This window comes from Neophocaena asiaeorientalis, unplaced genomic scaffold (assembly GCF_003031525.2).
Source record: "Neophocaena asiaeorientalis asiaeorientalis breed wild unplaced genomic scaffold, Neophocaena_asiaeorientalis_V1.1 scaffold299, whole genome shotgun sequence".
NCBI classification, from domain to species: domain Eukaryota; kingdom Metazoa; phylum Chordata; class Mammalia; order Artiodactyla; family Phocoenidae; genus Neophocaena; species Neophocaena asiaeorientalis.
This window is the reverse complement of record NW_020172626.1, coordinates 3,079,231-3,105,369: the sequence shown is the minus strand read 5'-3', so window position 1 is coordinate 3,105,369 and position 26,139 is coordinate 3,079,231.

Genomic DNA, 26,139 nt, shown 5'->3' with positions numbered 1-26,139 from the left:
TTTCTGGTTTTCCATTATTATTATTATTATTATTTTGCCTATGTCTTTATAGCAAATAGTTAACATTTGAAACCAAGCTTAGCTTTTTTTATTATTTTAAAAAAGCATATGCACATGGTTGCAGATTATTCAAACAGGACAATAGATCAATGAAAATCAAACCTTCCTTTAGCTCTAAACCTCCAGTCCCACACCTCAGACAACCATTCAAACTGTTTCTTACTTACCTTTCAGAACACTTTCATACATATACGTATACCTAGCCTTGTTTGACCCAAACGATACACACTATATGTACCTTGTTTTTCTAAACTAAATAGTCTCTTGTTAGTTCCATGTCAACACATAAATATCTGTTTCATTTTTTGAATAGCCATTACAGATTATTTCATTGTACAGATGGACTGTAATTTATTTAGCCAGTCACCCATTGCTAAACATGTAGGTTTTCTTTTTAATTACAAATGATCTTTACATATCTTTGATGTAGAAGAGAGAAATAAAAAATAGTGTATGTCTTTTCATTGACTATAAAAATTATTCTCTGCGTTCTATAGTGAAGTGTTTTAGGTACATGATCATTTTCACAAATTTATATAATATATCATTATCTAATAGATAGTTTCTTAAGGTTGATTGTGGGTGTTATTGAAAACAACTTGTAAAGCTGACAGTGAGTGTGTATGATAGCTGTGATCTTGATCATGTATTTCTCTAGGAAAAAGCTTTATTCTGTCATACTGTAAAACAACATGGTGCTGTAGGATGGCTGGATGTCTTTATGGCACAGTTGCTGGTGGAGTTGCTTAAAATATGTAGTCCTCTACTGTTGCTCTTGCTTGTATGTTCCGTTCATCTTCACCTCTGGAGCCCTTCAGTGTTGTGCATTCATCTGGAAAGTGGTTCCCAACCGAAAGGCGCTAGAGAAGTTCCATTTGAATCTGAGCTCCTCTTTTCCTAAACCCCTTGCCCCCAACACAACATACACAGAGACTATTGGACAGGTCTGGTAGATGGAGCCAGCAGCCAGGATTTTGTCCAGAACTAAATATGATGGGCTGGAGCCCAAATAACCAAGTATGAACAAAGGAGATGCAGACTGGAGTTTCAACAGCCTTTGTACCGGCATTTGCCAGGTTGAGAGAGCACCGGTCCACTCTGAGTAAAGGCATTGGATGATCAGGTTTTCATTCAGTAAATGACCACTCCTCGGTCATTTCTTTTTTTCCCCCCTTGGTCATTTTTGACTCCCTACTTTTCTCCTCTTCTCCATCTGTCTGATGGATACCCATTCTTGTAAGGCTAGGGAAGTCCCATTCTCTTCATGAAGACACACCCTCCCACTGAGATCCTTGGTGCATACCGTTTCTCTGATTCTGGTGAACTCATTATATACTAATCGTTCTCAATTTGCATGTTGTGATAGCATCAGTTATATGATATTTGCATATAATTTGTTGCTCTTTCCAGTGACTTGTACTAATATTTTTATGGATTGGAACAGATTGGAAGCTACTCCTGTCTATCTCTTGCCTTCTCTAATGCTGTGCTCTCTACTGCCCAGCCCCCCAACATCCACAGGAACCTGATCCCCTCACAGCCCTACAGATCTTCTGTGCTTCCCATTTGCTTTGCTTCCTTCCACCGGAGTCTTTGAACAGCCTGTCCTCTTTGGTTGAAGCACTATTCCAGCTCCTTTTTGCTTCCTCATCTTTCAGATCTATAAGCAAGTACTGCTACTTCAAGGGAAACTTTATTGACGTTCCTGACAAGTACCTCCCCTACGGCCGGCTCCTTTTATGGCACTGGCTTTGGCTGGAATTTCACATATGGGGTTATTTGATTAATATCTGTTTTTTCCACTAGACTGTTAACTCTGTTAAGGCAGGGGCCTTAATATATTTTTCTTCATCATTATTTCTCTTGCTTAATAAATTTTTATTGAATAAATAAATGAATCAATCGATTCATATTATAATGCTATTATTTTGTATCTGCTTTCCTTTATTTAAAGCCATCAAGATGGAATTGGACATTATTTGGGCTCCTTTTTATTTTTTTAAAGAAGATGTTGTGGGTAGGAGTTTTAGTAATTTATTTATTTATATATTTTTTGCTGTGTTGGGTCTTCGTTTCCGTGCGAGGGCTTTCTCTAGTTGTGGCAAGCGGGGGCCAGTCTTCAGCGCATTGTGCGGGCCTCTCACAATCGCGCCTCTCTTGTTGCGGAGCACAGGCTCCAGACGCACAGGCTCAGTAGTTGTGGCTCACGGGCCTAGTTGCTCCGCGGCATGTGGAATCCTCCCAGACCAGGGCTCGAACCCGTGTCCCCTGCATTAGCAGGCAGATTCTCAACCACTGCGCCACCAGGGAAGCCCTGGGCTCCTTTTTATCTAAGCTATAACATTTTGGTTGAGTGTATGTTTTACATGTATGTCTCTCTGGAAAAATATTTAAAGACCATTTCTTTTTTTTTTTTTTTGAAGAAAATATTCATAACAAATACATATGACAAAGGACTTATATTCAGAACATATAGAGAATTCCTACAACTCAATAATAACAAAATATATAATTGTATAAAAATGGACAAAATATTTAAGCAAACCCTTCACAGAAATGACATATGAATTACTAATAAGCACATTAAAAAGTGTTCAACATCACCGATTCTCAAGGAAATGCAAATTAAAACACAAATTGGAAAAAGATTGACAATACCAAATGCTTTAGAGGATGTAGAGCATCTGGAAATCTCATACATAGCTGTAAAAATATAAAATGGTACAATCACTTTGGAATATAGTTTGGCAGTTCCTTTAAAATAAAAACCATTTCTTTACACTATTAATTTAACAGTTATGTACTCTTCCCCCTCCCCCTATTATACTGTGTTTTACTTTTTCTGTCAAGATAGTAAGCTGGCAATATAAATAAGTATAAAAATATATGCATAGGTACACAGATACATGCATACATGCATGTGTACATGGATACATACATATGTACACATACACATCTACATGCTTATATATTTCCAAAGCCACATCTAAAATAAATGTGCTCAATACATGTGTACTCAATACATACAGTGTACTGGTTAAAGTACACGACTTAAGCAACCTGAGTTGTACTTTGGCCATGAAGTCACTTAATGACTGGCAATTACCTTATGTAAGATACTTAGTTTCTCTGAGCCTCAATTTTTTCATTGTAAAAGAAAAATAATATTATTACCCTAAGTGGATTATTGTGAGGATTAAATGGGATTATGCATTGTAGGGGATTTAGATAGTGGAGTGTTTCATACCTCTTATCTGTTATAATTAATGATTAAATGGTCATGGCCTTGCCCGATTTTCAATTCAAAACTGCATATAGGGTTAAATCAGCAACCAAAACTACAGGGAGGAAATTAAGAATTTGGGAAACACCATTCCAAGAAATGACCTGCAGTGACTATCTATTAGACATCACCACCATCTCAATAGAATTTCTCTGCTACTTGACTGGAGTGAGCCTTACAGCTTCTTTTTAAAGGTCATGTGCTTTTTCTTTAACAAAAATGTTGACAGTGAAAAAAGGACAATTGGCTAGAAGTAGGCAGTGTTTAAAGTTGGCTGAATGCCTTGTTTTAAAGTGAAAAAAGAAACCAAGCTGTAAACATTAGACTAGTACAATCTTACAGAACGATTTCATAAAAGAGAGAAAGGCAGTTGCAAAGTGGGATAAATGTTTTTATGGTTGAATATAAGACATATATTAAGCTCTAAATGATCTTTGTTTCTATTAATTTTCCCAGCGCAAGCAGGATTCTTAGTTCCTAGGGAATAGTAGTGGATCCTTCTGCAGAATTGCTTTTGTGTTTGGAGGAGGCTTGCAAGACTTATCATAAGCATACAAAGGGTGATTTTGCATTGGCCAGTTTAAATGACCAGTTTATGATGGAGAAATAGTGGCCTATAAAAGGGGTTTGCAAGATTTGAAATCAAAAGCAAAGTTTAGATGTTTGATAACCACAAGTATGCCACAACTCCAGAGACTTCATTTCCATTATATGATAACATCCTCTTCTCCCATCCTTCCCCAATATCCAACCAACCACAACACGGCGAGAAACAAAACAAAACAAAATTCTTTTTATACTTTGGGAGGTTGGAAGCTCTGTGCTATGGGAGAATGTGTCCATAATCAAATAATTTGAAACGATTTCAAAATTTATTAATACTTTACTCAGGGGTAAAACTATAACCAGGACAAAAGTAATCTAGAAACTGAGTACTAGATAATAATTTTTGTGTTTTATTTATGAGAAAACAGTTATTTTTTGCCCCAGGTTTAGTTTACACACACACATACACATAAACACAAAATCTTATACAAACACAATCCTTATACACACATATACGATCATTATGTTAAAATTATGTGTGTGTATAATGTCAATATTTATCAATCGGCTTATGTTATAGTTTGCTTTGTGTAGAATTTTTAATATCAAACTCTCCATACATTCAGAAAATAAGGATTAAATGCCTCTGTCATTTCTGAAATGAATTGTAAAAGTCAGTTGTGCAACAATTGTTTTCTATTTGTGTTCACATTATCTAAATGATCTGAATTCTGACCCTTTCCCCAGAGAAGGAAGCAATTCAGATTCTATGCTAATTGAATCCTGTGAGTCTTATGAAATATCAGTTTTATTATAGGGATTGCTAGTCTCTGGGGCTTAACTAGGACCACCAAATATAAAATTCTGAACCACACATGTTTGAGGACTACTAATGTCTCAAGATGAGTTAAGTAAGAGCAGGCACTTAGGACCATTTAAGAAACTCCCAAAATTAATTACAAAATAGTGAGTTTTAAATGGTACCCTAGAGACACAAAAGATCATCTGTGATTCCAAAGGTGCCAAATTTCCTTGGAAGCAGGGAATAGCTTATAACGTATTTAACCTGGTAAATACAGCATACAAGTAATAAAAACATACAAGAATATAAGTAAACTCATTTCCTTTTCCTAGGTACTAGTAATCCTTTATTGTTGTTCCTTCTCAGAAGGAAATATGCCACAAAGGAAGGATATTGACTTATAAAACATTTAATACTCTGCAATAGTACCCTAGCTGGCAAACAGCTAAGATGGCTCTAATGCCTGATTCTTTAGACACTGTCTTAAACACGAGGGATATTTAAAAATATTAGACTCTGGAAAACATTAATTTCTTGTATGTTTCCAAAAATAAAATGAATGTTTAAAATGTGTATTTTAAATTATGTTTATTTTTAAAATCATGATATCTTTTTTAAAGCAGATATAATTCTATCTCCCATATTTAGCTGATTATTACTTTTGAGAGAAGAACTGGGCTCCAACATACCAGAATGAAATAAATTTACAACTTTATTAACCTAAAAAGCCTGAAATGGTTTAGAATATGGCTGTGTACCTATTTATTCCCAACTGGTATTTCATCTGATAATGTAAATAAGTGTTTGAAGGTACATGTAGGAATCCCATTGCTAGTAAGCATCAAAGTTTAAGCAAAAAGTCATTTTTAAACCCATGGGTCTAAATGGCTTTTATCCAAACCCCAGTGGTAAGAAGGATAGATGGAAGACTTCTGAAGACCAACAGTGTAAGACTCTTGTTTCCTAATCTTAATTTCCAGGGGTTCGCTTTTTCTTCAGAGATTCTGCTTGTAAATATACAAAAATCTATTTTCCTTGCTCAATTACTTTTATTCCCTTTTAATGGGAAAACAATAACATGTTTAATTCAGAAAACTACTTTTAAAGTGCTCCATTGGGAAACATTTTGTTAAGAAATATGTCTGAGGTCATAAGTTTATAGTGTGTGCAGCTATCCTATGTTGATTAAAAATTGTGTCTCTACACCTGCTTACATAAAATGATATGTATTCTTGTTGATATTTTGCAATCACTGCATGATATTATCATTCTCTTTTTGAAGGCTTTGGGTTTGAATATAATTGAGTCAAGTTACTTTAGGTACACACAGTACTGCAAATTACATCACTCAGGGCAAAATGTAAATTTGATTAAGTACTGTCCTCTTCTCCAAATGCCAGAGTTCCACGAACAAGCATTGCTTTGCGTATGTTTTGTGCTCGCCTGTGTAGGCACAAAAACTTGATCCTTCCATATGTGCTCTGACATAAATATCATGTTGGCAAGAAGTTGTTGCTTGCATATTTTCATGGTCATCCTGAGGTCACCACAGCTTTTCATGTGGCTAATCTCCACATGGTTTTAGAAATATTGCTAGCCCTAGTCTAAAATCTTTTGATTAGCCTTTTAATAAAATAAAACTATTTCACTGCAAAAAGGCATATCTTTTCAGAGCAAGACTGTAGCTACCCATCTAGAGCAGGATGTTTTGTTAGACTATTTTTTCATATGTAAATTCTTTTCTTTTTTCCTTCTATGAAGTATGAACATGACCTTTTGTTTCGTTTTGTAGAATTTGTGTCTTTCCATCACTTTGGAAATAATAGGTGGTCAATAAATATTTGAATAAACGGATAAATACGTAAGATATAAGATAATTATATTTAAATGTGTGAATAATTTTGCCTTGACTTTTTCTGAATTCAAAATACTTTTCATAAATACGTTCTAACTTTACAATTAGTATCTGGAATCTCCAAGAGATTTGAGGGATTATCTTAGGTAGGTGAATACTGCTTTTCTAATACTACTGTGAGTTGTGAAGCCTAAAATATGGAATTCCTACTTTCTCTAAGGAAACTGTATTAATAGTGAGTAAGTTTTTTCTTCTCATCACTTAAGCGCTTAAGAACTTCTGAGCATCTTAACACAGTCTGGCAAACGGCATCAATGCAACTAATCATAATACAGGAAGGCCAGTGGTGCAGTCATGGTGGAGGGACACGCATGATCAAAATTTTAACCAGAAAGTGGGCATGTAGTTGGCATGTTCTTCAGAATAAGTGATCTAATTTATAAGAGTGAGTTCTAATCCAGCATTCACAAACCTCCCACATATCAGCCACGGACTTTGTGTTGCTGGTGCGGTTCTTGTAATTTGAGGACGGGCAGCAAAGGCTCGGCGGTGGGGAGCCGCAGCACTGTACCCACTCTCTCTGCAACTGCCTCCCTGCTTTCCTGTTCTTTTTTCTGGTTTAAATCTCTTCCTGATGTAAAATTGTTTTCCTTTCACTTTTAATGAGTGAAGGAGCAATATAACTTTTTCTGGGTAAAGAATGCACTGCTGACATTTAGAAAAGAAAGGAAAGTTGCTGTGATTTTGCTGCTGTGAGCAGGGGATCAGGGATACCACTAGCATCTCTAGCCTCAGGAAGGACTGGGTGCATGTGCCCGTGAGACCTCCTGTCTGCAGGAGGGCTGCGTGATGTTCACCCACAGGGGATGCGTGAGCCATCATCACCACCTTCTCTATAATGCATACTAGCAATGCAAACAAAAGATGAGAATGATGGGCTATTATCCATGCATCTGATTTTTAGTTATTTTTATTGTGAAAAAGATCATATATGCAAAAGCATGCATAAAATAATAAAAACAATTTTGGTACTGAGTACACAAGGTGAAGAAAGGGAACTCTACCAGTATCATGGCTTACCCCGCCCCCCCATGACATCTCACCCTTACAACCTCCATCCCAGAGGGAAACAGTCTCCTGATTTTCTCTTAAATGTCCCTTTGCTTTTCCTAAGTTTTACGCTCTATGTAAATGTCCATAACCACATATTAATTTAAATTATGTTAACTATGTGGTTAAGTGTATTTTTTAACTTTTAAAAAATTTTATTTTTTTTTTTAAATTTATTTTATTGAAGTATAGTTGATTTACAATGTCATGTTAATTTCTGCTGTACAGCAAAGTGACTCAGTTTTACATATATGCATTCTTTTTCATATTGTTTTCCATTATGGTTTATCACAGGATATTGAATATAGTTCCTTGTGCTATACAGTAGGTCATTATTGTTTATTCATTCCATATATAATAGTTTGCATCTGCTAATCCAAAACTCCCAATCCTTCCCTCCTCCACTCCCCCTTTCCCTTGGTAACCACACGTCTGTTCTCTATGTCTGTGAGTCTGTTTCTGTTTCATAGGTAAGTTCATTTGTGTCATAATTTATATTCCACATATAAGTGATATCATATGGTACTTGTCTTTTTCTGTCTGACTTACTTCACTTACTATGATAATTTCTAGGTCCATCCATGTTGCTACAAGTGGCATTCTTTCATTCTTTTTTATGGCTGAGTAGTATTCCATTGTATATATGCACCACATCTTCTTTATCCATTTATTTTTAAATTTTTAAACTAGCAAAAAATAAAAACAATATCCAATGCTGGTTAAGATGGGAACAAATTAGAATTTATTGTACTGCAGCTGTGTTAAATAGCTCTGCAGTTAAACTCTGTATGCCCTTACTTTCTTCCATCTCTCTTATGTTATCAAATGCACACAATTGTATTTTATGTATTTATTCCTTCTATTATACATTACTGAACATTATAAAATTTATCTACTTTCTTACAGCGTTTTATACAAAAAACCATATATGTGGTACTATATTTTATGGATATAAATCCATTGTAACAAAAAGCAATTTGGTAATAAATATTAAAAATCATAAAAACTTTAGGGCTTCCCTGGTGGTGCAGTGGTTGAGAGTCCGCCTGCCGATGCAGGGGACACGGGTTCGTGCCCCGGTCTGGGAAGATCCCACATGCCGTGGAGCGGCTGGGCCCGTGAGCCATGGTCACTGAGCCTGCGCGTCCGGAGCCTGTGCTCTGCAACGGGAGAGGCCACAACAGTGAGAGGCCTGCGTACCGCAAAAAAACAACAACTTTATATCCTTTGCACTATTAGTCCTACTTTGGAGAATTTATCCTAGATATATTTTTTTCCTAAAAAGAATTAAAGTTATATGATAAAGATCATCATTGCAGCATTATTTCTGATTTCTCAAAATTGAAAATAATATAAATGTTGAACATAGAAGCTGTTAAATGAACTGAGCTACTTCTTCTCGTTGGACTCTTTTCAGCAATTATACATAAAAGTATGAAGACCACATAAAAACATGAGAGTGCTTGTGATTTAGTATTAGGTGAAGACATAAAGCAAGATATACAACTTGTGCATTGTTATATAGAAAAACACACATGAAAAGACTAGTAGGTAAAATAAACAATCAAATTACTTTTTCATTTGGTTGTGGAATATCAGCCACTTTGGCCTTATCCATAAATTTTCTATAATGTTGTAGAAACGTCATGATTTAAATTTTAAGAAAAATAAAATAGACATAGAAAGTTGCCAATAGAAACTCTGAAAAAATTATGTCTGAACGACGAAATTAAAATTATTTTTAATTTTCTGAATGAAATAGGAACAGTGCTTCAAATATAGTTGACTCAAATATTTATTTGACTGTATAATCATTAAAAGTATGATAATGTACCTCTAAATTGGGAGTTTTAAATATTATTATTGGCTGCATAAAGATTTAACAAACAGTTTCTCTGTATTTTAACAATCTTTTTAGGGAAACTAAAACTCTATAGAGCAGGCTATAGCAGTTATAATCCATCAAGGTATCCTGCATACAGCATAAAATTTTGAAAAGTTAAGGAAAAGAGTAGTAAAGATCTTGTTTAAAACGTTAACTGGAATAGAAGCTCTCCTAACTGATCATCATTTATCTCAGGGGTCCCCAAGCCCCAGGCCACGACCCTGTAGCAGTCCGCGACCTGTTAGGAACTGGGCCGCGCAAAGGAAGTGAGCGGTGAGCCAGTGACCGAAGCTTCATCTGCCGCTCCCCATTGCTCACATTACCGCCTGAACCATCCCCCACCCCCTTCCTGGTCCATGGAAAAATTGTCTTCCACGAAACCAGTCCCTGGTGCCAAAACGGTTGGGGACCACTGATTTATCTGACTACCTAGAGGGACTAACGTGTTTCATTCCTTCTGTGAAATGTACGGACTGACATAATACTCTGTAGTATGTCCACACACACACTTTTCCTGCTGCTGGTTGAGTTGTGTGCTTACCGAGAGTCAATTGCTCCCGAACCTGTTTGTGACAGTTATATTTCTTGTCATCAAAATTTTAAATATTGGGCTTCCCTGGTGGCGCAGTGGTTGAGAGTCCACCTGCCAATGCAGGGGACACGGGTTAGTGCCCCGGTCTGGGAAGATCCCACATGCCGCGGAGTGGCTGGGCCCGTGAGCCATGGCTGCTGAGCCTGCGCGTCCGAAGCCTGTGCTCCGCAACGGGAGAGGCCACAACAGTGAAAGGCCCACGTACCATAAAAAAAAAAAAAAAAAAAAATATATATATATATATATATGTAAAATATTGTGCAAACCAATGAAATTATATGAAAGGAATGAATTATTTGTAGCATTATGTTGAAGTTCTTTGGAAAGACTAGTTTAAAAATGCTACTGTCTAATTAGGTGTGGTCATAACAATAACAAAAGAAGGAAAACAATGAATTGTACAATCTAGTAGCATGCTACATTAGATTGTTTCATGAGTGTCAAAGTTCTAATTCCATTCTAAAGTGGAATTTGTAGATGATACATCATGAGTGTGGTTTATGTAAGAATTGGAGTGGACTGGCATTCTCCTGGGAGCCTGAAAGGGGTGGTGGGCATCTTCCCTGCTATCTCTCTCCAGCTTATTCCAACAGTAATTCTCTTTAGAAGGTTATCCACACGTCTAGCACCCCAACTGTTACAGCTGCAACCTGAGGGCCTAGCCCCCAAATCACCTAGCTCTGGGACCTAATGGCACACAGCATTCCCAAGTCCCCAAGGACCACGGAAAACAAAGAGGCAATTCTATTTGGGCACAAAAGCACTCTCAGTGGCCATTCCCTCTGACTCAGCACGGAATGAGTAGGCCAAAATACCCAGCTCCAGATTTCTCCGATAGGCACTAGATTGCATATCTAACACCCTGACTTTCCTGGCTGCCGCCTGAAGGTTGGGCTTCCAACTATCCTGCATTGGGGAGCTGAAGGAGCAGGCAACTAGTAATCTGCTTTAGGACACTCTTGGGATTTGGCACCCCCTCATCTACTGGGAGTCTCTAAGAACAGAAACAGCAGCTTGGACAATCACAAAGGTTTGACAGGCAACCAGGAGCTTGGGCTGGGCATACTGATGAGGTGCATCTCCTATATGAGGTGTGCGTGTCGAGACTGGGAGAGGTGGCTTTTTTATCTAATGCACATAAACCAATACAAAGAGTGAAGAAAAATGAAAAAAACAGAGGAATATATTCCAAACAAAAGGAAAAGATAACTCTCCAGAAACTGCCCTTGATGAAACAGAGATAAGGGATTTATCTGACAGATTTCAAAACAATGATCACAAGAATGGTCACCAGGGTCAGGAGAGCATGAACAAAGTGAAAATGTCAACAAAGGAAGAAAATACAAAAAAGTACGAAACGGAAATCATAGAGGTAAAGAATACAAAAACTGAACTGAAAAATTCAATAGAGGGGTTCAACAGCAGGCTAGATCAAACAAAAGAAAGGATCAGCTGGACTAATTAGGAAAAAAGAGAGAAGACTCAAAGTTAGAAATGAAAGAGGAGACATTACAATGGATGTCTTAGAAACAAAAAGGATCACAAGGGACTGTTATGAACAATTATATGCCAACAAATTGGATAACCTAGAAGAAATAAACAAATTTCTAAAAACAGAACTTACCAAGACATAATCATGAATAAATAGAAAATCTGAATAGACCAGTTACGAATAAAGAGATTGAATTGGTAATCAAAAACCTCCCAACACAGAAAAGTGCAGGACCAGATGGCTTCACTGGTGAATTCTACCAAACATTTACAGAAGAATTAATACCAGTCCTTCTCAAACACTTCCCAAAAATTGAAGAGAAGGGAACACTTCCAAACTCATTTTATGAGGTCTGCATTACCTAGATAATAAAGCCAGACAAGGGTACTACAAGAATAGAAAATTACAGGCCAATGACCCTGACAAACATAGGTAGAAAAATCTTCACCAAAATATTAGCAAACTGAATTTAACAGTACATTAAAAGGATTATGCACTGTGATCCATTAGGATTTATTCTTGGGATACAAGCGTAGTTCAATATCCACAAATCAATAAATGTAATTCACCACAGGAACAAAATTAAGGATAAAAATCATAATCATCTCAGTAGATGCAGACAAAGCATTTGACAAAATTCGACATACTTTCATGAAAAAACACTCTCAACAAATTAGGTATAGATGGAATATATCTCAACGTAATAAAGGCTGTATATGACAAGCCCACAGCTAACAAACACCATACTCAACAGTGAAAAGCTGAAAGCTTTTCCCCTAAGATCAGGAACAAGACGAAAATGACCACTCTTGACACTTCTATTCAACATAGTACTGGAAGTCCTATCCAGAGCAAGTAGGCAAGAAAATGAATTAAAAGCAGCCAAATCACAAAGGAAGAAGTAAAATTGTTTCTGCTTACAGATGATATGATCATATATGTAGAAAACCTAAAAACTATTAGGACTAATAAACTAATCAGTAAAGTTGCAAGATACAAAATCAATATACAAAGTCCATTTGTATCCTATACACTAACAAGGGACTATCAGAAAGGGACTTTAGGAAAACAATCCCATTTACAATAGCATGAAAAAGAGTAAAAGACTTAAGAATAAATTTAACCAAGGAGATGAAAGATCTGAACACTGAAAACTGTAAAACATTGATGAAAGAAATTGAAAAAGACGCACATAAATGGAAAGAGAGTCTGTTTACAGATTGGAAGAATGAATATTGTAAAAATGTCTATACTACCCAAAGCGATCTACAGATGGAGTATAATCTGTATCAAAATTCCAATGGCATTTTTCAGAGAAACAAACAAAAAAAATTTGTATGGAACCACACAGATCCCAGATTACCAAAGCAATCTGAGCCAGAAGAACAAAGACTGAGGCATCGTACTTCCTGATTTCAAACTATGTTACAGAGCTATGGTAATCAAAACAGTATAGGATTGGCATTAAAAACAGACACATTGATCAATGAAACAGAATAGAGGTCCCAGATAAACCCACACATATATGGTCAATTAATTTTTGACAAAAGTGCCCAAAATACACAATAGGGAAGGGATAATCTTTTTAAAAAATGATGTTGGGAAACTGGATATACACATGCAAATCTATTAAATTGAACCCCTATCTTACATGATACATATAAATCAACTCGAAATGGATCCTGACCTGAACATAAGACCTGAAACCATACAACTCCTAGAAAAAACATAAGGGATAAGCTCCTTGAAATTGGTCTTGGCAGTGATTTTTTGGATTTTACACCACAAACAAAGGAGATAAAAAGAAACAAGTAGGACTATGTCAAACTAAAAAGCTCTGCACAGCAAAGGAAGCCATCAACAAAATGAAATGGCAATCTGTGGAATGGGTGAAAATTTTTGCACACCACATATCCAGTAAGGGATTAGTATTCAAAATATACAAGGAACTAATACAAATAACCCAATTAAAAATGGGCAAAGTATCCAAATAGACAGTTTTCCAAAGAAGACATACATATGGCCAACAGGTACATGTAAAGATGCTCAACATCACTAATCATCAGGGAAATTAAAGTCAAAACCATAATGAGATATGATCTCACATCTGTTAGGATGGCTGTTATAAAAAAGACAAAGGATAACAAGTGGTTGCAAGGATGTGGAGAAAAGGGAACCCTTGTGCACTGTCAGTGGGTATGTAAATTGGTACAGTCATTATGGAGGTTCCTCAGAAAATTAAAAGTAGAACTACCATATGATCCAGCAATCCCCCTTCTGGGTATATATCCAAAGGAAAGGCAATCACTATCTTGAAGACACATCTGCACTCCCATTTTCATTGAAGCAGTATTCACGATAGCTAAGACATGGAAACAGCCTAAGTGTCTATTGATGGATAGATGGATAAAGAAAATATAATATATATATATATATATAAATATATACATATAGAAATTTCAGCCTAATAAAAGAAAGAAATCTTGCCGTCTGTGACAACATAGATGAACCTGGAGGGCATTATGCTATGTGAAATAAGGCAGGTGGAAAAATAAGTACTGCATGGTATCACATACGTGGAATCTAAAAAACAAAACAAAACCAAACAAATCGAGCTCACAGAAACAGAGTAATTTGGTGGTTGCCAGGGGCTAGGGATGGGGAAAATGGGGAGAGGTTGATAGTAGAAGGGTACAAACTTTTAGTTATAAGTAAGTTCTGAGAATCTAATGTATAGCATGGTGACTGTAGTTAGTACTGTATTGTATAATTGAAATTTGCTGAGAGAATAGATCTTAAACATTCTCACACACAAAAAAAAGGTGACTATTTGTGGTGACAGATGTGTTAATTAACTTGATTGTGGGCATTTTTTCACAATGTATATGTATAGTTGACCCTTGAACAATCTATGGGTTAGGGACACCGACCCCCTTGTAGTTGAAAATCTGTGTATAACTTTACAGTCGGCCCTCTGTATCTGCAGTTCTGTATCCTCAGATTCAACCACCTGTGATTATAGTAGTACTGTAGTGTGAATTTATTTTTTAAAAATCCATTTATAAGTGAATGCACACAGTTTAAACCCATGTTGTTCAAGGGTTAACTGTGTATCAAATCATTACTTTGTACACTTTAAATATATTATAATTATCAGTTAAGTTGGGGAAAATGGTCAGGAGTGAAAAAAAAATAAAGTCACTGCAAAAGCTTTAAAAATTGTTAATGTAATTTGCTTACTACCCAGGTACCATGAGTATGACAACACAGCAAACATATTGTAAATGTTATTTTCTATCTATAGCTGTTAGGCCAACTGGGTACATTGCACTGCCTATTTGGTTTGGCTTTGGAGTGCTCTTTACTTGTGTAAGAGGCATAATCTGAGGAAAAAAAGAGAAAGACAGCTGTTTCTAATGAAGTAGATTTGAAAAGACTGTAGCAGCTCAGAAAGGTGTCTCTTGAAAGGAGGTGGAAGATGTAATCAGTGATGAATATTTGTCACTAAAGGTGAGGAAGAACATGAAGGAAAAAGCCATAAAATCAGTACCAGAAAAGTGTGTGAATTTTTTGAAATATAAAGGTCAGTATCAAATTTGTAACTTCTAGAAAAATGGCTGTGGGAAGAGTTTGGAAAGAGGCCCACAGGTGAAGGCGGGAGAATAAGGAATGTAGAAGAACACAGTAACAATAGAGAGCAGTGCTTGGGCGGAGTGATGGGGGAGAGTATTGCCTGGAGGAAGATCATTTAGATGTGGTAAATAAAAAGTTACATGAATAACTACCTAAAGAAGGTCTGCATAGTGGACTTTGTAATAATTACATAGCGATGGTGATCATAAAAGGCACATTTGATGAGTTTAAATCCCAATTACATAGTACTCTCCATCAGCTTTAAATTACAGAGAAATGTTCTTCACACTAGAGAAAATATAAAGGTTAGAGGATTCCAAGAAGGAGAGAAAGATTTAGGGTTGATGACAAGAAGGCCAGAATTAAAGACTGCGTGTTCATTACAAATTCAACCATGGTCCAAAGGAATTTTTTATTTTATTCTTAAAATTTATTATATTGAAGTATAGTTGATTTGCAGTGTTGTGTTAATTTCCATTATGGTTTATCACAGGATATTGAATATAGTTTCCTGTGCTATACAATAGGACTTTGTTGCTTATCCATTTCTGTATATAATAGTTTTCAGTTGCTAATCCCAAACTCCCAGTGCATCCCTCCCCCACTCTCCTTCCCCCTTGGCAACCACAAGTCAGTTCTCTATGTCTGTAAGTCTGTTTCTGTTTCATAGGTAAGTTCATTCGTGTCATATTTTAGATTCCATGTATAAGTGATATCATATGGTATTTGTCTTTCTTTTTCTGACTGACTTCACTTAGTATGGTAATCTCTAGGTCCATCCACATTGCTGCAAATGGCATTATTTCATTCTTTTTATGGCTGAGTAGTATTCCATTTTATACATGTACCTCATATTCTTTATCCATTCATCTGTCAATGGACATTTAGGTTGTTTTCACGTCTTGGCTAATGTGAATAATGCTGCAGTGAACACTGGGCTGCATTAATCTTTCAGAATTATAGTTTTGTCTGGATATATGCCCAGGAGTGGGATTGCAGGATCATATGGCAACTCTGTTTTTAAGTTTTTGAGGAACCTCCACACTGTTTTCTATAGTGGCTGCACCAATTTATATTCCCACCAACAGTGTAGGAGGGTTCCTTTTTCTCCACATCCTCTCCAGCATTTGTTATTTGTAGACTTTTTAATGATGGCCATTCTGATGGGTGTGAGGTGGTACCTCATTGTAGTTTTGATTTACATTTCTCTAATAATTAGCCATGTTGAGCATCTTTTCCTGTGCCTGTTGGCCATCTGTATCTCTTCTTTGGAGAAATGTCTATTTAGTTCTTCTGCCCATTTTTTGATTGGGTTGTTTGTTTTTTTTGTTGTTGAGTTGTATGTGCTGTTTGTATATTTTGGAAATTAAGCCCCCCCAAGGCATTTTTAAACTGTTCTATGATGATTGTGGCAGACCATTAGGAATAGGAGACTTGAGATTGTATTGTGGTTGAGTAAATGATACACACTCACACATACATGTAAATATATGTGTATATACGTTGTGTGTGAGAGAGACAGGGAGAATATATATATGTCAAGAAATAATCTAAGCCTGATGTGTGATTGCAAATACAGTGTGTCAGACCTGCAGTGTCTGAGTGGGAATTAACTTTAGAGATCATGTCATCCGACTTTTTGTGTCATGATACATGAACCCCTCCTCAACATTTTACCAAGATTGTGGTCTAACCACTGCTTAGAGTTAATCAGTGAAAGTGAACCCATTGGATTTACAAGGCAGTCCATTCTACTGTTTATAAACAAGTGAGTAAATCTACGGGGAAACACATTTCTCTCTGTCCTTGTGAGATTCACCACCATAGCTCATCATCTTGGCTTCTTAAGCCATGGGGCAGAAAACCATGTAACTTTTGTCTAGTTCAGTGCTGTCTGATACAGTAGCCACTGGACACATGGACCTCTTGAGCACTTGAAGGGCTGTGAGTCCCAAACTGAGATGTGCTGTACACCCCAGATTTTGAAGACTTAGTGTAAACAAAAGAATATAAAATATTTCATTAATAATTTGATATTGATTATACGTTGAAATAATAGTATTTTGGGTATACTGGGTTCAATAAAATACATTACTTTTTAAAAAATGTGGCAACTAGAAAACTTTCAAATTACATAAAAACAGAATTATATGCTCACATTATATTTCTATTGGACATCACTAGTCTATATCATATTTACAGCCAGTTCTTTTATTTGCATATCCTCCTTTTCCTGCGTAAGCTCTAGATTTCATCAGATAATATGATTAACACAAAATCCAAACTTCCAAGTTAATTTCTAGCCAAAGACTTTAACGGCCCTACAGCTACTCTCCCATCCCCTAGAGATTGTATTATTTAAGTTGGTGTTTCCCAAACTCACAGGATCATCAGATGACCTGGGGTATTTACTGAAGTAATGCTATCTGAGCCTCTTCTAAGCCTACTGAATCAGCTTCTCCTGGGGGCTTCTCCTGTGTTGGCCATGATGGCAAACCCTGCAGTAGGAAGAAGTTTCCACAATGGTTTTTCATTTCTGTAGGACAAAATGTGAACTTTTTGAAAGCTTTCACAATCCAGTTAAGTCCTATCTTTGCATGATTGTCTCCTCCTCTCCACCTCATTCACACTGTCTTCCAGCTACGCTGACCTACGTGTTAGTGTTTCCTGCCTTGGGTTTACGTCTGTTCTTCCACTTACCTGAAATGCTTCCTCCCCTCCTTCCTGCCAAGCCTGATGTGCTGTCCTTACCTTTCACTGCTGGCCCCTGTAAAAAGCCTTACTTTCTTCTCACTCCAGGCAGAGATAAGTACTTTCTGCTTTGTTTTCCTACTACAAGGGTGTGCAGCCCAAGCCACACATTTGAATCACCTGGGAACTTCAAAAACCTCCTGATGCTTAGGTCAAATCCCTAAAATTTTGACTTACTTGATCTAAGAGAGGTCATGGAGATTGGACTATTTCTTCTAAAGCCCCTCAGGATGCCTCTGTTGAGAGTCACATTTGGTGGTTTGAGCTTTACCACACGTCGTAATTATTTGTTCACATATGTCTCCTCATTTTAAACTGAGCACCTGGATAATGTGGACATCTTATTTTCTTTGTATCACAGATACTGGGTATGAAAAAAAATGCTCAAATACTTTTTGAATGAATAGTTTAATGAATAGATGAGGGAGGTGAAGGAAATCATTTAAATCTATTTCAAAAACCTTAGGAGAGATACTTCTCTAATTTCATATGCTGATAATCTGGAATATGCTTGCAGAATTGGAAAATGGGCTTAATTGTAGGATTAATTTATTGCCAAAAGCCAGATAATTGGATATCCAAATTGAAAGTTACTTTTGCATAATCAGAAAAAGTATAACTGAAGTTAAGTGGACAAACGAGAAGGATTTTGACCAGGAATATAAAAAAATATTAAGAGCAGTGTTGGAAGGACAAATAAAAAGCCTATAACTAATCTCTACTGTCAGAGTACCATGAATAATACAGTATTTAACATGAATATGAAGAAAACAGTAAAAAGGGAGGGAGGAAAAGCTTTTTAAAAAGAGAATATTTATATTAGAAAAATCAACAAGGAATGTTAAGGAAAACTCATTTGAAACAAAAATAGCAAAAATAAAAGTATAAATAATAAGCCTGTGTAGACCTCGGCTAATATGGAAATGAGAGAATCAAGGCACATCCATAGATGTTTTAGAGTTCTGTGTTGTTGAAGAGAATGAAGATCGATGGTGGCCGATTGGGGGAGTTAAAAAAGCCTACTATGACAAAACTTAAAGATAAAATAGTTGAAAATATTTTGAAAGCCAGTGTAGATATGAAACAGAGGAAATAATTGAGTTAGGTAGAGGTTTTGCAGAAATTGAAAGCATAAATTACAGTTAAGGAACTGAGAAATGCATATAAGGATTTAGTCACGTAGTCTAATTCTACCAGATTTTTGAGATTTCTCCAGCAAATGTTAGTTAATAGGAATTGAGGTATGAAGCAAAGGCATGCCATAATGAGCACTGGAAAACATTGGAAGAAGTCCCAGACTATGTCAGAGAAATGTGGAAGGTCTCTTACTAAGCCTAGAGTAGGAAAAGGTTTTAAAGCTAGCCCCCTGCTCACCCCTCCAAAATCTCTGTGAATATAAGAGTATTAGACAAGCTCATCACATAAAGTCATTGCTTTGGAATCTTAAAGCTGGAGGATACCACTGAGATATCAATTTAGCAATTTTACAGATAGGATCACCATCAACAGTTGGTGACAGAACCAGGATTTGAAACCAGTCTCACTAATAACAGCCTAGTTCTCAAATAAGCAATGGTAAGTGAACATTTGACTGACATAACAATATTTAGATGCTAAGTGAAGACATCTGGAAAGCATATATAAAAATAGAGGAGTGTGCCAACACTCTCCATGACTATATGTATGATCGCCACAACCATGATAAGCATGAGAGAAACCAATGGCGTCAAGAAGAAAGTCATATCACATCTGAGGGCAGAACACGTAAAATGATTTTGCAATGCTAATCATGAGTCTGTCTCCCTCTCTCTGCTTTGTTTTTGTTTTACCTGTTTGGTGGTTAATGGAATATGACTAATGAGAAAAGAAGGCAAACTCTGGTCATGTAAAGGGCTCTAAGAAACCCTTAGGATTACACTAAAGGTTTAGATGAAAAGACAAATACTTAGTGAATTTCTGTCCAGATAATGAATATTAAAAGTGTCAGGAAGTATCACGGTTGTTCTTCACATTGGTATCCTTAGGAACTTTAAAAGAAAAATTCCAAAGTCCATGGCCCATCTTAGACCAAATAAGTCAAAATTTTAGGGTTTTCACCTGTACATCAGTAGTTTTTGAAAGTTCCCAAGTGACTCAAATGTGTAACTAGGGTTGTATACCACTGATATGTTTCTTAAACTTCTATTTTCTTTTTTTTAAAACTAATTTTTATTGGAGTATAGTTACTTTATAAAGTTGTCTTAGTTTCTACTATACAGCAAAGTGAATCAGCTATATGTATACATATACCTCCTCTTTTTTGGATTTCCTTCCCATTTAGGTCACCACAGAACATCAAGTAGAGTTCCCTGTGCTATACAGTAGGTTCTCATTAGCTATCTATTTTATACATAGTATCAACAGTGTATATATGTCAATCCCAATCTCCCAATTCCTCCCACCCCTCCCATCTCCATTGGTATCCATACATTTGTTCTCTACCTCTGTGTCTCTACTTCTGTTTTGCAAATAAGATCATCTATACCATTTTTCTAGATTCCATGTATATGTATTAATATATGATATATTTTTTTCTTTTTCTGACTTACTTCACTCTGTATGACAGTCTCTAGGTCCATCCACATCTCTACAAATGACCCAATTTTGTTCCTTTTTATGGCTGAGTAATATTCCATTGTATATATGTACCACATCTTCTTTATCCATTCCTCTGTTGATGGACATTTAGGTAGCTTCCATGTCCCGGCTATTGTAAATAGTGCTGCAGTGAATACTGGGGTGCATGTGTCTTTTTGAACTATGGTTTTCTCAATGAAATTAGTAAAGTCTCAGGATACAAAATTAATACACAGAAATCTCTTGCATTCCAATATACTAACAATGAAAGATCAGAAAGAAAAATTGAGGAAACAATCCCATTTACCATTGCAACAAAAATAATAAAATACCTAGGAATAAACCTACCTAAGGAGACAAAAGACCTGTACACAGAAAACTATAAGGTACAGATGAAAGAAATCAAAGACAACACAAACAGATGGAGGGATGTACCATGTTCTTGGAATGGAAGAATCAATATTGTGAAAATGAATATACTACCCTAAGAAATCTACAGATTCAGTACCAATGGCATTTTTCACAGAACTGGAACAAAAAATTTTACAATTTGTATGGAAACACAAAAGACCCTGAAAAGCCAAAGCAATCTTGAGAAAGAAAAACAGAGATGGAGGAATCAGGCCCCCTGACTTCAGACTATACTACAAACCTACATTAATCATGACAGTATGGTATTGGCACAAAAACAGAAATAGAGATCAATGGAACAGGATAGAAAGCCCAGAGATAAACCCATGCTCATATGGTCACCTTATCTTTGATAAAGGAGACAAGAATATACAATGGAGAAAAGACAGTCTCTTCAATAAGTGGTGCTGGGAAAACCGGACAGCTACATATAAAAGAATGAAATTAGAACGCTCCCTAACACCATACACAAAAATAGACTTGAAGTGGATTAAAGACCTAAGTGTAAGGCCAGACACTATAAAACTATTAGAGGAAAACACAGGCAGAACACTTATTGACATAAATCACAGCAAGATCTTTTTTGACCCACCTCCTAGAGTAATGAGAATAAAAACAAAACAAAACAAAACAAAACAAATGGGACCTAATTAAACTTGAAAGCTTTTGCACAGCAAAGGAAACCATAAACCATAAAAAATACAACCCTCAGAATGGGAGAAAATATTTGCAATGAAGCAACTGACAAAAGATTGATCTCCAAAATATATAAACAGCTCATGCAGCTCAATATCAAGAAAACAAACAACCCAATCAAAAAATGAGTGGAAGACCTAAATAGACATTTCTCCGAAGACGACATACAGATGGCCAACAAAAATGAAAAGGTGCTCAACATCACTAATTATCAGAGAAATGCAAATCAAAACTACAATGAGGTAACACTTCACACCGGTCAGAATGGCCGTCACCAAAAAAGCTACAAACAATAAATGGTGGGGCTTCTCTGGTGACGCAGTGGTTGAGAGTCCGCCTGCCGATGCAGGGGACGCGGGTTCGTGCCCCGGTCCGGGAAGATCCCACATGCCGCGGAGCGGCTGGGCCCGTGAGCCATGGCCGCTGAGCCTGCGCGTCCGGAGCCTGTGCTCCGCAATGGGAGAGGCCACAACAGTGAGAGGCCCGCGTACCGCAAAACAAAACAAAACAAAACAAAACAATAAATGGTGGAGAGGGTGTGGACAAAAGGGAACCCTCTTGCACTGTTGGTGGGAATGTAAATTGATACAGTCACTATAGGGAGGTTCCCTCTATTTTCTATGCTTAAAACACCTTTTTGTTTATATTCTCTAGTCTCTCTTGTACTTTTTAAGCTAACATATCAATATATATACAGCCAGAACAAGGCATTCACTCCCTACTCTGAAAACTGCAAATTATGCACATTTTGACATTCAGAGTTTACAGTTTCCAAATATTGGATTTAGCTTTAACCACATGAGAGCCTATAATTAAGAGATGAAATGAGTCAAACTCATGTTCATGACTTAAGATAAAGTACCCTTAGTGCCTGTGCTCATTGTTGGTGAAACATCTCTTATGACTTGACTTTGGAAGACTAAAAACTTCACAAATCAGAAAAGGTAATAAGTAAAGATGTGTCCACTCTACCAACTGATAGTTTTCCAGATGAGGAAGCTTCTAATTACTCTCATCTCTGGTAAAAGATAAAAATACGTACAAACAGTTTTCAAGAAGAACCCTGATTATAAGAGGAAAAAATAAAAAGAAAATTTGGAAAAATAAACAAAAAATATTCCTCATAAACCCATAACCAGGTTGATGTTTCATCTGTTTCTTTCTGGCGTTGTGTATATATATGTGTGTGTGTATATTTAATTTACATATTTTTCTCAGGTCATATATGGTTTTATATTCTGCTCTTATTTTCTTTACCTTGAAACAGTTTCTCATGTAATTAAATACTTTCTGAAGATATAATTTTAAATGACAGCATGATATTTAATCCATTCACACCAAATTTTTAAAATATTTCTCTAGTTTTGGATATTTTGGTTGTTTTATAGTTGCTATTATGCTAATTGCTAAGATGAACATGTATATATTAGGAATTATTCCACGTGTGTGATTATTAGATCTAAAATCATGTGCCCTTTGAAAGTTATTAAAACACAGTGCCACATCATTTTCTAGAACAGTTTATCAGTTTTTATTCCCATCATTGGTGAACAAAAATATCTGTAATTTCACTCTATGCTCATCACATTAAAAATATGGTTTAAATTCTTCCCAATATTATGGGTGATAATAGTATTATAAGGTACATTTCTCTGATGATTAATGCAAATGAACATTTTTCCTGTTTATTGGCAGTTGTCATGTCTTCCTTTGCATATTTTTAGTTCATGATCTTTGCTTACTTGTGAAATCATTTCAAGGAAGTTAAAAGAGCATTCGAGAAATGGAATTCCACTTTAATTTATACACTTACAGTTATAACTTTATAGTAAATCCAACAGCCACAAATTGCAGTCTCTACCCTGGTGAAGTCCTCTGTGGGAATCTTTGTAGTTCATTTTGTATACATTAGCATTCAAGAGCTATGAATGACTACAATTTAATTCAATGCAATTAGATAGAAATTTTCCCTTAAATGCAAGCTGCACAAATCAGATTAATCTGAATAGTCTAGAAATGTAGGCAACCAGGGATAGTTATTCAGCTACGTGGTAATGTCAGTCATGTGAAATAGCTTTAGTGAAAAGATGAAATGCCACGAAATTCCTGGAGCATACACAGAATGGGCTTTTGAAGAGGTTCTTCTGGGTTTTTTGCAGACTTTGCAGTTGCTTATATTTCAGACTTTTTAAAGAATGGATTGGGGTTGATAACCACTAGCCATTTAGCAAATAGTGTAAGGCAAGATATATATTAGATGGTTGAAAGTTGGGGAGGCTGAGGACCCCAAAGAAATGGAAGACCTAGTAGTGAGTGAGTGACAAAAGATAAACAGGGCTACTGCCTTTTCTGGTGGAGGAAGCACAAAATTCAGGCCTCCTGTCTAAGACTGGTTACTGGTTGCATTCAACTGTATTCTCCTAGTGTGTAGTTCTGGAGAGCAAATGAGTTAAATGGGAGTAGAAAGGAGGTTACGATTGCAAAAGGAAGGCCTGTACCACTCACATGCTTCTTAATTTCTGAAAAGTTTAGAATGATTTGTGACAACAAGAAAAATCTTAAAGCAAAATACACATCTACAAAATAAGAGCCTAAATTAATATTAATTAATGTCATTACTTAAAAAATAATTTCCTAATGCTTACATTCTTACTGTCATTAGATATCAAGCCAGACAAAAGGATCATTTTGTCTTCAGCATAGTCTGAATCTAATTTTGCATTTTACTTCACTGATAGTTTTTCTTACAAAGTGTTTTATTAGTCAGTCTTTGATTTTTCTCTTAATAGAGTCTCCACTTCAGCTATCAATTTCAACTTCTATTAGATCACTAGACAAAGTTTAAAATCCAGCCTCTTTTCCCAGAATAAATCATGCAGTATAGCAATGTACAGTAAAAGCGGTAATGAGGAATGGGAGTTAAAAAAGAAGAATGGATGACGAAGGTGGATTTTGAACTGCTGAACTCAGCCAGATTCTAGCAGCACATGCAAAATCTTTCAAAACACATGCACAAACTAGTAATTAAAATAAAACCTGGCTTCCCTGGTGGCGCAGTGGTTGAGAGTCCGCCTGCCGATGCAGGGGACACGGGGTCGTGCCCCGGTCCGGGAAGATCCCACATGCCGTGGAGCGGCTGGACCCGTGAGCCATGGCCGCTGAGCCTGCGCGTCCGGAGCCTGTGCTCCGCAATGGGAGAGGCCACAACAGTGAGAGGCCCATGTACCAAAAAAATAATAAATAAAAAAATTTTTTTAATTTAATTAAATAAAATAAAACCAAACAAAAGGTTTTTTAGTAGTGGCAATGTTAAAACAGTGGGTTAATTATCTTGTGAAAACACAGAGACTTTTTTTGATAGGGTCTGATTTGAGTTTCATTTCTCTCCAATTTCACACATGGTTTGAATTAACATCTCTAGTTCTTGGAAAAAAAAATATTACATTTTAAAATTGCACTTAAACTACATATTTTCCACAAATAGATTGGTAATGGCCATCTTGAGGAATATTTTTCTAAAGATAGTTTTACTATCACTACCTCACACGATGTGAAATCTAGTTAATAGGGCAGACAGTTCAAATCCAACTTCAGTGGTTAAGGGCATAGTCCTGTCTAAGGGTATAAGTTCAAATGTATAATTTTGTCTCCTATATTTCCAGATTCTCCATGTGGAATTAGTACTGTGAGCAAGGAACACATAAGGATGCTTATGTCCTCAGCACCAAGTTTGCCCTCTGCTCACCTGGGTACCAGTTGGTTCCCACCTAATACTAGAAGCAGGACCTCCTTACATCTTCATCTTAGTTGACTAAATTCTCAATACCATGATCTATGTCTTTAGTACCAAAATCTTTCTTGGTCACTGTCTCTGCTGCCTTTTTGTCTGTGATCATGTGTTCTGTTCTTGGCACATGAACAAGACTGTGTTTTCTGCTTTTGAACTAACCTCTCTTGTTGTTGCCCTCTTTTCTGAATCTGTGTCTCCACAAGTCTTTCCTTAGAACAGCGAATGCCTGACTGTGGGCTCATGTTGAGATCTAATCCTGGAAGTCTACTTCTCCTCCCATTCTGACTTATCCTGCTCACGAGCCACTTCTCCTTTGTTAGGAAGGAAGATTGGGCTTTCATTCTCTGCTTGGAGGAGATCTCATTTTATGTACACTGGTCACCTAAGTTGAGGTCAATTTATGTGATAGAGGTCACTTGGGCACAGAATGGGTGGAATAAACACAACAACGAATTCTTCTTCTCCTTGGAAAGTAATACCTGTAGCAAACCGACTATTCACTTAGTCAGTAGATACTTATGGAAAACATAATTTTGTCACATAATTAGGAATCCAGGGTATAGAGGCTTTTGGAATCAAATTTTGAGATTGTGTGTCTCATTTTCCTAGAGAAAACA